The sequence below is a fragment of the Falco naumanni genome, chromosome Z (assembly GCF_017639655.2).
Source record: "Falco naumanni isolate bFalNau1 chromosome Z, bFalNau1.pat, whole genome shotgun sequence".
NCBI lineage: Eukaryota > Metazoa > Chordata > Aves > Falconiformes > Falconidae > Falco > Falco naumanni.
Window position 1 is genome coordinate 5,746,232 of NC_054080.1, and position 13,412 is coordinate 5,759,643.

A 13,412-nucleotide genomic window follows, 5' to 3' on the forward strand; every position below is an offset into this window, starting at 1 on the left:
ATGAGCTGTCCTTTACTCACTAACAAATTGGGTTTTCTTAAGATAGAATGAGATAGATGGATTAATTGTGGTACATACCCCAAAATAAATGATTTGCAAGGTCACATTGTTGAACATGATTTTAAATATGGCTAGTGCTTTCTAAATAACATTTGCAAAGCTTTAGGTCGTAGCTTCCTATGACAGATAGTACTATTCAGAAAAGTCAAGTATCACTGATAAATTAGGAACATGGATTAATTACCTTAGACTGTAAGTTCCCCTTCCTTACCCTACCAAGATCATCACATCAGGGGGAAATTTGGAGACAAGTACTTTCACTGTAACTTGCTTTTAGCCTCAGTCCAACTGCGTTGTCAGCTCAATAGCATAATTGCCCTCTCTTTGTTTATTGTTACCCAGCAGAGTAATAGCAGTTGCTACGCTCTTAGATGATACAGCATTTTGAACGCTAATTCTGTTTTTAAGTTTTACATTTGGATTTTTTTTCTTGTTTAATTTTTACATTTCCTTTCAGAATTATTGTGCTGCCTGAAAAAATGTAATTTTTAAATCCAATAATAATATGCTTTATGCAGTGCAATTCCAGGATGTGTTTAGTGTTGTGATATCTGTGAAATTCAGTTCCAAGCTTAATCCCATCACTGAGCTCTGGTTTGCTAATTTTCAGTCAGGTAAAGTTGAATATTTACCCTGAACTGACTGCATAATTGCAGTAGTAGCCTAAGGGGTAGGCCCTGCCCTGAAATGTTTGGTCTAAAATATTTTGAGAGTGATAAAATAGAAAATATGTTTAACAAGGGGAGTGATAAGTTTACTGTCCCACTGAACAGATCAGCAGTATGTAAAATGCAAATGGATTTTATATAAAGCCTATTTCATCCTACAGGTGTTGAATTTGGACTGGGCATGTGTAATTGTTTTTTGTTCTAGGGGGTATTAACATATTACCCCCCTGTTACTGTTTAACCCCAGCTGGTAACTCAGCCCCACGTGGCCCTCACTCACTTCCCACTGGTGGGATCGGAGGGGTAAAAGAAAAAAACTTTTTTAAAAAGAGAAAACTTGTAGGTTGAGATAAATACAGTTTAAAAGCAAAAGTCCTGTGCGCGCAATCAAAGCAAACAAGGAATTAATGCATGACAACCCGTGGGCAGGCTGGCTCAGCCATCCCCAGGGCAGCAGGGCTCCGGCACGCCTGGCGGTGGCTCGGGAAGACAAACGCCAGGATGCTGAATGTCTCCCTTTCCTTCTCCTTCCCCCAGGTTATATACTGAGCATGAGGCCATGTGGTATGGGATGTCCCCTGGGTCAGCTGAGATCAGCTGTCCTGGCTGTGAGCCCCCACACCCAGCTCCTTGTGCCCCCCATCTGCTCGCTGGTGGGGTGGGTGAGGGGCAGAAGATGCCTCGGCTTGGTGCAAGCGCTGCTCAGCTGTAACTAACACACCCCTCTGCCATCAACACGGTTTTCAGCACAAACCCAAAGCATAGCCCTGTATCAGCTACCGTGAAGAAAATTAATTCTAGCCCAGCCAAAACCAGCACATTCACCCAACCCCTTGGACTGCAGATACTGTAAAACTTCCCGTGTTCCACTAAAACACCCATCCATCCGTGCTGATAATACACCGTATCCTAGATCCTGTTACAGAGCTTTGCTGGTCTGTGTGTAATTTTTCATGTTCTTTTCTAAACAAGATTTTTTTCTTTCACTGTTTAAAACCTGTGTGGTAAGAGAAATACCGGGAGAATATATCACTTGCAGTTTCCCCTATTTTTACTTTAGCTGCTAAAATATCTCTGCTAACTAATAGGCGTGGAGCCAAAGGTATGGAGTAGGTTAAAGAATAAGTGGGCTTTTAATATATCCTTCTGCTTTAATTGGAGTTTTAGCAAGTCTGGAAATCTGTTAAAAATCAGAAAAAGTTCTGGAGATCTACTTTGTCATTTGAAAAAGAAAAATTAAATCCTTTGTCTTCACAATCGACTTCCCTTTTCTCAAGGTACCGAAGTTTCTTTCTCTCTAAGCCCAAGAAGAATGTCTGCTACTTGTTTATTTTAGGGGTTTGTAGGTGGTTTTTGGGTGGTTTTTTTGTCGGTTTGGGGTTTTTTTTGGTGGGTTGTGGTTTGGTGGTTGTTTTGGTGTTTTTTTTGACAGACTTTCTTATGATGGTATAGGTCATCAGTGTAGCGCTCTCTGATTCTCAATCCCCTTTGGGAATGGGGAGATTTCCCCCCTGTGTGGTAAGATTCTCATCAATTTTGGCATTGTCTTTTTTTTTGCAATTCTTGTTTTCATACTTCTGTATGAAATGGTGAAACGTTTCTTGTCAGTGGGCCACTTCTTCTCTTTCTTTGTTTTTGCTGTTATTTGTTCCAACAAATCTGCCCATGAAATTTCTTTGTATCGTGTAGTTCTTCAGTCCAGTGCTTCAAAACAATTGCGGTGACATGACCAGAGCTATGAATAGAGGGTGAATTTGACCTCAGTACAGCTGCTGAGTAGGTGTGCATCATGGTAGAAATTAACTGTCATCAATAGGCAAATCATAGAACAGAATCACAGAATAAAGATTGGAGGACCTCTAGAGATCAGGTAGTACAACTCCTTGCTCAAATCTGCCCCCATTCAAATAAGGGTATATACAGAGAACTGTGTAGTTTATATTTTGTTCTGATCAAGCAAATATATACTTAGAAGTGGCTTGTTTCTTGCATTTCTGGTCTTTCTGAATGGATCTGAAATTAAAAAATATGGATTGGGAGAGTCTTTTCTTGATACCACTCAGATTGTCCCAAATTATAAATCAAAAGCTTCCCATTGAAATGGATTATAATTAGTCTAAATGCTCTAAATAATTGCAACAACCATTTATTTTTCAAAATGCTATATTAATAGGATCAAGAATAACAACAGAAATGACTTCTGATAAATCCAAGTGTGTACAGGGGGACTGAAGTTGCTGTTAGAAATAGCCGCACCTGTGCTAAACGGGACATCGTCTCCAAACAGTTTTGTGAGAAACTAGAAAAAAGGCAGCAATCCAGCCCTGCAGCCACTCAGCCCTGTTTGACATACAGCTCAATTCAGTGTACGTGTGGCTGGCAAGTTATACCTGCTATATGCTGCTGAAGTCTGTCAGGTCCACCTTTCTGTTCTTTGCCTGTAATTGCTTACAGGGACCGAAACCAACATTTTCTCTTACAAATCTTTGTTATAAACAATAACAAAAAGTTATTAGCATGATTCTTAATGAATAAAATATGAGTTGAGAACAAAATTCATTTTCCCATAATTAAACACAAATTTAATCACTGAAAAAGTCTACATCCTCGAAAGTACTGGACTAACAGAATTGTAGAGTAGCCCCTCTTAGCACAGACTTTCTGCCCTGTGTTGTAGGTATTTTTGTTAGACAAAGGTGGAGCTGCGTGAGCGTGTCACAGAAGTTTTGCCTTTTCAGCAGCTGTTCCAGCCGATGTAAGGGCTGTGCACAAAGGCTGACTTCAGTTCAGTGAGTCTGACCTCCCCATGCTTCCTTCCTGCGGTGAGCAAGGCTTCCTCAGCATCAGAGCAGTCAAGCTGGACTCCTGCTTTGAACTGCTTTGTGGGGAAGTCTGTCACTCTTACTTGTCTGTAGTGAGATGATGTTCGCCAGGTGGAATTTAGCCTTCATGAGTGAGTTTCTCCACTTCTCTTTAGTGGTGTCTTCATGCTGCTAAGTATCAAACCAAAGCAGGACCTAATCAGCATTTGGAGTGTTAAAGCGTACAAATAGATATAAGCAGTAGTCAGAAAGTTATCATAGAATCATAGAACCATCAAGGTTGGAAAAGACCTTTAAGATCGAGTCCAGCTGTTAACCCAGCACCGCCAAGCCCACCACTAAGCCGTGTCCCTAAGCGCCGTGTCTACATGTCTTTGAACACTTCCATGGGTGGTGATTCCACCATGTCCTTGGCCAGTCTGTTACATCCCTGGACAGCCTGTTGTCCAACAATAACCAATATTTCCTTTTTAAAAAAAACACAAGTTCAGAATATAAGTCAGGAAATTAAGGTACCTTTTACAATTTTACAAGAAGAAAACTACACAATGAGAGGTATAGAAAGGGAAACATCAATGCTTGTTTTTGCTTAGGTGGTTACATAAGTAGTCTGATATGTTTTTTAATTAGACATCTAAAGATGGTCTAGCTATCTTTCATCAGTAATTTAAATCTTATATGATAAATTATGAGGTAGAACATCAGAACTGAAATGACATATGATAAGAAGGTTCTTTAGTAAAAAGATTAGTTACTAGACTAACTGAAGGTTACTAGTTTGGGTACAGGACTTAAAACATTTGTTTTTCTTAGCAGACCAGTTTTTTATCATCAATTCGTGACTTAATTTCTTGAGAAATGTCAATATAGAATTATTTCAAATCTAGAATTTATTTCAAAGTAATTGCTCTAAAAAACATGTGTTTATAATAAGAAAAAATATTCCTTTCCTTGACTGAGTAAAACAAAAGAAAAATTAATTTTGATTGGATTGACATTGGTCTTTTTATCCAAGTGGCATCATAATGTTTAAACTATGACTTTGTTTAAAGACTGAGATGATGAATGAATAATTAATTTTATTAATTGATAAACTATTTAAATCATTTGTGATAGTGGATACATACATGTTAAAAACTCATTGTAGGTCTTATCTTCAGGGTGATAATTGCTGTGAAGTTCCATTCGATGCTATCCCACTTGAGTCAGCTGGCCAAGTTGCAGACATTTCCAAGACAACACAAGCACAGTAGTAGTTTTATATCCCCCCCTGATACAGTCACAAGCAGACAGTGTGGGTTTAGGTTTTTTTACAGACAGAAATTAAATGGTTGGTCTTCAGTTCCCGGAAAAGTTGCTCTCACTCATTATTTCTGGCTTATTTATGTTTAAAAAATAATAACAACTAAGAATAAGACACTATTCAGTAACTTGTATTGCTGGAAATAATGACAGTGTTAAATAGACTTTCTTTTTGTAAAGAGGTCCAATTACTCCATTATTAATGATATTAAGTACTAATTAAATGTGACATTATTTAATGGGTTCGTGTTAGTTTAAAACCTTCATTAAAGGATTACTGTGGGGTGTTTTGTAATCTTGTATTTTTCCATCCATCCAGTGTTCTATTTCCTACAGTCCCTAAGAATTTGGAAACTTTTTTATTTGGCCAGTAAATCTGGGATCTTGAGCCACTGATGTAGGTGAAGATTATGTAGTTTTCAGGTGATATAAGAAACTGGAAACAATTAAACTGGCTCAGTTTCCATTGTCCTCTTTGAAGTTACTGTATGATGTTATGGTGATGTTTATTTGTTCTGTGGGCCTTAATATCAGGTTGCAATTCCCTGTCTTAGTAAGAGTGTCATATTCAATGATACCGAGTTTCACAATTGACCGGTGGCAGCAGTAGACAGAATCCCAGTAAATCCCAGTATGAGAACCAGGGCAACCAGGTACTTCTGTATTTAATTGTGAGTGCATCTTCTACACTGTGTAGTTAATATAGAAGGAAGAATTTATATACAGTTGGCATTGCTGTTCTTCCCTTGATGTTGGACAACTGATATTTTAATATCCTAGGATTGTAGGAAAAAAAAAAAAAAAGTCTTTCATGTCTAACACTGTTATGTGTTGTATTTTTTTATAGTTGTAATCATCCTAATTATACCTAGAGGTAGATTGGTAAGGATGATATTACTGAAATATTTCTGCCAAAACTTTGCAACAGAAATGATACCACTTTCAGTTCCTTTTTAGAAGCTGTAAAGTTAAATACAAGAAGAGCTGTACAATGTCAAGGGTATAGGGTATTTTTTTACTTGGTACTCAGAAATAAGTATGAAATAATACCATGTTTTCCCTTCATTTATTAACCTGCTTGCTTTTGATTATGAACCATGTAGAAACTGTAAACATTTGACCATACTGATTTTGTTCATTTAGTCCTTTGATTAAGCAGATACAATTACCTAAACAGTATTGTTGTAGGTTGTTCCGGATGACTGTGATGGTTACGGAATCTTTTTATCCCAACTGTGTAGGGATACTTGAACTTGCTTCAAAAATAGAGACAAACAGAATATGTATCTAAGCCTCCAACTCTTATATATACTCAAGGTGTATCAAGGCATGTCCTGTAAAGAAAGTCCTCACACCTAATTTCTGAGCTGTATTTAGTCAGTTTTATGGAGTTGAGTTGAATCACGTTGGTTTATTTGATGGAGTGATCAATATTCAGTGGTATTCTTCCCATGCAGAGCTCTGCAGCACGTGAGCAGAGCTTACCTTAGCTACCCCTTTGAAAGGCTGGTTAATGGTGCTGTGCTCCTAAATCTGCCCAGGAAGCCCTTTATGCTATGCGTTACAACACAGTAAAAGGCAGAGAGCTCTAAGTTACCACTAATTGAACCCGGTTTAGACTTGCAAACTGGATAGCTATGTTAGTGTAGCATTCAACTCAACCCAATTAGTTCTACCCAGGGGCCAGGCTTACTTGCTTCCATCTACATCTGATGCAACCGTTCTTCTTTCCAGCACCAGGCAGTATTTGTGCATGTTGCTGTGCTGCACTCTTGGGACATAATGGCTCAGGCTGTTGGTATTGAAAATGTGCATTAATATATGTTGGTTCAATTTTATACATTCAGATTAGCAGTGTGGTGCAGTATATGCATTTCTCCTCAGTCTCATCTGTTTATATTTCTACACCTGTTCTACACCAGCCTCTGCCTGTGATTCTCCTTGTCTGCAGTAGCGCCCTTAACTTTTTTTTCTGTTAGTAACAAAAATAGGATAAAGCAAGTTACATCATTAAGAAATCAGATCGGACAACTTAATACCTAGGAAAGCTCTAATGCCCTTTCTTAAGAAAATGATGTCTTTCTGTAAGGTATATGGTAATATTTACAAATAAAGGTAGCTTGGGAAGAAGTAAAAGGAACATATGAAATTGCCTATGTCAGGAATTTATAGTTCCAGAATTGTTAAGCCTCATTTCTCACAAATTGGACTACTTCTCAATTTAATATACATTGACACAGGAAAAAGTATATATATATATATATATATTTTAATGTTCTTAAGGTGTTTTTACAAAGCAGAGAGTTTTGACTGTGATTATATAAAAGACTGTATTTTTGTGTGCATGTTCATATAGCTCAAGGGAGAGTCATACTTCCAATGTGATTTTTTTTCCTGTTGGGTTTTTTTTCAGTATATTGTAGTGATTGTGGTCAAAATGAAGTTAATCTTTTGAATAACAGCCTCTGTAATGCAGTGTTGATAACAGGCCAGTGTTCTGGCTGCTGCTGAACAGCTCTTGCACAGCGTCGAAGCTTTCTGTTTTTCCCATTCTGCCTCCAGAGCAAATAGACTGGGGGTGGTCAGGAAGCTGGGAGGGGACACAGCCAGGACAGCTGACCTGAACTGACCAACTGACCAAAGGGGTATTCCATGCCATATAAAGTCTTATTTACAAATAAAAACTGAGGGGTGGGGTTGGGGGGGGGGGGTTGGTCTTGCTTGGAGACTGGCTGAGCATCTGTCTGCTTGTGGGAGGTGGTGAGTGATTGCTCTTGTGTCGCTTGCTTTTATTCCCTTTCCTTTGCTTACCAATTTGTCTTTATCTTGACCCATGAGTTTTCTTGCTTTTGCTCTTCTGACTCTTTCCCCCATCTCGCTGGGGCAAGGGCAGTGAGCCGTGGCTGCTGTGAGAGGAGTGGCTGTGCAGAGCTTAGCTGATGGCTGGGGTCAGCCCGCCACACACACCTTGAGCTACTGGCAGCCCCAGAACACTTAAGCACCCCCACCCCCACCCCACCCCCCAATGCAATTTCAAAAATGAAAGGTAGTAACTAAGAATTAGAAGGAATATTATAACTTTGTACTACCTTTAACAAACTTTATGCACTGCAGCAAATGTAGTTTAGTTGAATTTTCATGTGTATGAATATTTCCCCCATTATTTTCATATGATCTAGCTGAAAGCTAAGGTGGAAATTATTTTCAAAATTTTTATTATTTTTTTAATTTTTAATTTTTAACCGCCTTGCAGCTGATATTTTTGTTGACAAAAAAGTAGTTTTTAGGAAGGAGAAGCATCATAGGAAGGTTTCCTATTTAAACATGCAACTATAGCAGCACTGAAATATTGCAGAAACAGGCATTTGTCCTAAGCAACTATTCCTGACAGAATAAGAATTATCTTCCTGCTGTCAAGCATATTACATTTCCTTTCCAGAAGTAAACAATCTTCCCAGTAAAGTTAAAATGAAAACTGTGAGTGGGTTTTATGTATGTGACAAATGTTCTGACTAATGTTTTCAATGCCTAGAAAAAAGGACCAAAAATTGCCCCCGCAATTAATATCATATGTATGATTAAATTTCATCCATATCAGTGAGCATATTTACCCAAATACCAGGTTTTTTTTAAATCAGTTCAACAGAATTTTCTTACCAGATTTTTGGCCAGCTGCTTTTGGACATGCACGTTGCAACATATCCAGAAATATATTTTCTGTTTCAGTAATCTGTAAATCACCAGTAAAGGCCACCCACCCCTTTTACTCTTTGTATTTCTGGAATTTCAGACACTACTGTAATTTGTTTGGCCCTGTTGCTATTGCCTTGATTTCCCTTAGTCTTCCTCTGCTCATGAATTATGAAAACTCTTCCCTGATTCTCACTTAACTCTGCCTTCAGGAACAGCAATGAAGGGGTTTCTTTTGGCTTTTCAAGGTCTGCCTCTGCTTGAAATGTAGAATATATCCGACTCACCAGGGCTGGTTTTTTTGTTGGTTTTTGTTTTTTTTTTTTTTTTTTTTTTTTGTTGTTGTTGTTGTTGTTGTTGGGTTTTTTTTTTTGGTTTGGTTTGGTTTTTTTCCCCTTCACTAGTGTTTTAACGTTTACTTTGCCTTGTTTTAGTGGATGTAAAGCAAAGGTCACAAAACTATATATTTACTCTTTGGTTATTTAGTACTAGATGGTAGAAATAAATCTGCATCCTGTTTTGCAGACTTGTGTATCAAAACATGGGAAAGCAAAAATACCAAATATGATATATTATATGCCCATTTTCCTCATTACTTCTGAAACCTGTAAATAATTCCATAATTGCTTGATAAATGTAGGTTTAAAATTAATACAGTATTGGTTTAGGAATTATATTAACAGCAAGCCTTCCAGTATATTTGAGGGGAAAAAAAAGGCCCAGTACTTTTTCTTAATTTCCTGGTATATATCTTCACTAAAAACTAGAGCTGGTGAGACATTTTCTGAAGACTTACCTCATTTTTTTATTAAAAAATGTAAAGTTGCATCTGGAAAGACTGATATGAACCCTATACAGTATAAGCAGGGACTTGTTAGTTGAGGTGTCCCTCTGGGATAAAGGAGAATGGCTCAGCAGGCACTTAAATCTCCTGAGCTGTTGATTCTGTTAAAGGTTTCTCATGCTTTTCCTCTCATTTCCACTCTGAAAGCACTTCTACTGGTCTTCAGGTTGGTCCTAATTTGGAATATGACTTTTTTTTTTTATCTTACTTTTTCCTTTTCAGCAAAAAAAGCTATTTTTTTCATGTATTCTACATAAAAGCCTGCCTTTTTAATGACTGGTGGTGACCTGCAGATGTCAAAGAACCTTAGAAATTATCCAGGTGCTAGCTTGACAGCGCATTATCAGCTGTTAATTCTGGCAGAGAATTTTAAGTACATTTTTCTGACTCATTCTTTGTATCTGTACTGTTACTAGTATATGAGGAGATTGGGAGGGGCTCCTTGGCAGAGATGTCCGGGTGGGATAAGGTAGCACACATCTTAGAAGAAAAGTAGAAGCAGCTAAGCCTGGAGAGAAAGTGTGTACTGCACTGCAAACAGTATGCGGCGTTAACATACCAAAATGGATGAGGGATACAAAAATTTTTGTTACCCATAACAGGTTGTGCTAGGGATCTAGTTTAAAGAGGAGCCTACAAACTTATTTTTTTTTTTTTTTTATGCCTGATCTTTCTTTCCCATCTCAGATTCAAAATTTTTCTCACTGAGTTTTTCACTCAGCATGTGCTGCTGAGATAGAGTGATCTGATTTGGGCTCTTTGGTTTCTTTTTTCAGGAACTTCAAACATATATGCCTCAGACTTGACATCTCCCATCTTGTCTTCTTATGATTCAGTTCTTCTTTCCTTAAAAAACAACAACAAAAAACCGAAAACCCCCCAAGGTGTGCCAGCTTCAGTAAATGAGATGTAATAAGGCTCAGTGTGCGTGTGCCAGTGAGTCTGTAAAGAAAAGCTGCCACACCTTAAACCTCAAGCAGTATTCACCAGCCAACATCACTAGGATTTAGCATACCAGCTCCTATTTATTCAAACTGTTGCCACATCAGCTAATATTTCAGCCATGTTTGCCATAGATAGAACATGCCAGTTCCCAGCTTATCCCCCTTTCCATTCTGAGTACTGTTGTTGTAAGAAGGACTTTGTCAACAGTGCTGTATTCCTTGGCGTTTATCAAACAAGCTTTGTGAGGAAAACCAAAGATGCTCGTGTCCCAGTGCAGCTGTTGCAACTGTTGCCTGTATGATCTCTCCTTCCTCTTTCCCATGTGCCCTGTCAATGAACAAGTCCATTTTTATAATCTGTTTGGATTCAGCCACAGCCTTGCAAAACAACATGCAGTGACCTTGGCAGATTGGCTGGGGTGGTTTTTCATTGCGTTGTTCTCTCCGAGTGACAAATATTTTATACATAGTACCCATGCTGAAAAAGTGCACGCTAACCCCTGCGTGTAACACACCATTCTTCCTCCCAGATGTATTAATCTAGTTTTAACTTGTGAAAACCAAACAGAGATTGTGTACTAACACATTTACAGTGTGACTTTTTTAAAAGCAGGAGTGCTAGAGTATTTGTCCGGGGAAGGATTTGTGAGTGTTGTTGACAGTCAGCTACAGTTGCCTAAGAGTGAAACTTTAATATGGAGATACAGCCCCACATAAACTACACACCCTAATATGAAATGTTTCGGCATGCCCTGTTCCCAGCCTGAATAAAGATGGTTCATTTCATCTTGGGACCTGACTACCAGGCTATAGGCTAGTCTGGGTGGGAGGCTCCCTCCACTTCACCTTTTGATGCTGTGCCAGCTCAAAAAAAATCTATCAGAATTCCTTAGGTCAAAGAGAGGGAGCAAGAGGGAGCATGACTCTGCGGCTAAATGATTGGGGCACCTATTTAGAAGAGGGGAGATCCCGGTTCTGATTTCTGCTCAAAGGACTGCACAAGAGCTTTACGCTAAAGAGTTATTAGAGTTCAGAGGTGTGGGTCTGTCCCCCATGCCAACCCACAGGTTGAGGAGGGCATGGAAGCCAAATCTTTCCAGTTCTTTGCTGGATCTTGCAGCCACTGACCTGTTGTATAAAAGAGGGGCATTGTTACCATCTGAAACAATTTGTATTTTTTAAAAGCCAAAGATAAGTCTCCTGCCAAAGTCCAGATTAAATTTTCTGGCTGTGAACCCTAGTCAAATATCAACATCTCCCTGCAACTCTGAATTGCAAGTCTAACTTCTGAGAAGAGACAAGTTTTATGAAGGTTTCTGCCTTCTGTGATCGCTGTTGGTGGGAACTCATGCTCTGTGCAGGCTGTTCTCAGACTTCTGGTGGCTGTGAAGTACATTCATAGGAGACTGTGGCAGTGATGGGACCAAGACCCACCCTGGCATGGCCTTGTATGCACCAAAGCATGTTCGTATCGTCTTGTCTCTTGGTTGTCCACCTTGGAGAACTGTTTGTAGCATGTCTGCTTGGAGCTGCCTCTCTGACAGAGAGGTCAGACTCCTAGTTCAAAGCAGGGACCCAGTACAAGATCCAGGCAGCTACATTTTGGGACTGCAGTCTTTCAGGTTTTTAATATTATGTTACCAGCTTAAGATCACACAGGGCATTTATGGTGATATTGGGAGCTCGCTGAACTCCTAGACGTCAGCCTGGCACCTTAACTATACTTTCTCCATAGCACAAAGCATTATTTGTCTTTGAAAGACTGCCTACTCCCACTTGAATGGGTATTTAAAGAGAATAATCAAGCGTAGTTTTGAGAATATTTGGCAATAGTGTGAAAGATATGCTATAATAGACATTGACATTTATAAAATATTATTAATGATATAACATGGTAAATTTCTTAAATATAGAGCTCATTTAGATACCATTATATTTTGGACCTTTTATGTTTTTCACATATACTTGCTCTTTCCTTTACTGTTTAAATTGAAATTCTCAGTTAATTTGCAGTGGGGCTTTTAGTTTCCTGTGCAAATTAATGAAGTCTACCCTTAGGCGTAATTCAGATATTGCCAAGCCTCCTCAACTCCCTTCCCCCAAATAACAGCAAACTTCTAAAATAAGTTTCATACACAGAAATACCTACATTCATGCATTTCAGCAGGTACTTTTTCATATATAAAATCAGAACCAACTTCATCTCTAAAACATCAGTGATTAAATAACCAGCCCTAAAGATCATTAAGCAATATAAAAAAAACCTTCTGAGAAGCAAATGTTGAGGTTTTGTACTCTCAGCTGAAGAGAAGGTCCTGGATCATCTCTTACTCTGCTCCAGATTGTAACCTAATACAGTAGCACTTTGACGGAATAAAAAATCCTAGATATGCAGATCATTCCATTCTGTGTACTAAGTGTAGCTGTTTAATCTTTTTAGGTCATCAGATAGTTTTGTAAGTGGTGTTAATGCTGATGCTTTCTTCTTTACTTTCTTTTTTCTGGATTTGCATTTTAATAAAAAATTGATGATGAACAGATATTGATATAAAAAGATCAAGAATAAGATAACATTGTTACCTTGTGCTATTAAAGCAGGCAATTTATAAAAGACAATACAGTTACTTACTCTTCTCTCCTAAAGATGGACTTTGTTTGGAAGAAAATTAAGCTGTTAAAAAGTGAAATCTTATGGAGAAAATAAGCAAAAATTGTGTTTCTCTTTTGTTCAAATGAATACAGAATTATGCAATCACAGAATCATTTAGGCTGGAAGAAACCTTTACAATCATTGAGTCACACCGTTAACCCAATGCTGCCGAACTCACCGGTAAGCCGTGTCCCCAGGCACTGTATCTACAGGTACTTAGGACACCTCCCGGGATGGTGACTCCCCGGGCAGCCTGTTCCCGTGCCTGAGCCCCCCCGCAGGGCAGACGTTTTCCCCCCTACCCGAGCTAACCCCCCCGTGCAGCTCGGGGCCGTTTCCTCTGGCCTGTCCCTTGTTCTCTGGGAGCAGAGCCCGACCCCCGCTGCCCGCAGCCCCTGCCAGGCAGCTGTAGGGAGCGACCAGGTCCCCCCC

At 38.9% G+C, this 13,412-nt stretch overlaps 1 protein-coding gene and 2 long non-coding RNA genes across 3 annotated transcripts in view; 1 reads left to right on the forward strand and 2 right to left on the reverse strand.

Annotated features, from left to right (window-relative positions):
- ADGRV1 (adhesion G protein-coupled receptor V1) overlaps positions 1-13,412 on the forward strand; it is a 292,864-nt gene that overhangs the window by 154,164 nt on the left and 125,288 nt on the right. The window lies entirely within an intron of this gene.
- On the reverse strand, positions 2,874-4,768 carry LOC121080783. The gene is made up of 2 exons (XR_005825493.1): positions 4,678-4,768; positions 2,874-3,721 (listed from the first exon to the last, which is right to left on the reverse strand). It is a non-coding gene; the product is annotated as an uncharacterized LOC121080783 (long non-coding RNA).
- LOC121080785 lies at positions 8,928-13,152 on the reverse strand. Its single transcript, XR_005825497.1, has 2 exons — positions 12,960-13,152; positions 8,928-11,458 (listed from the first exon to the last, which is right to left on the reverse strand). It is a non-coding gene; the product is annotated as an uncharacterized LOC121080785 (long non-coding RNA).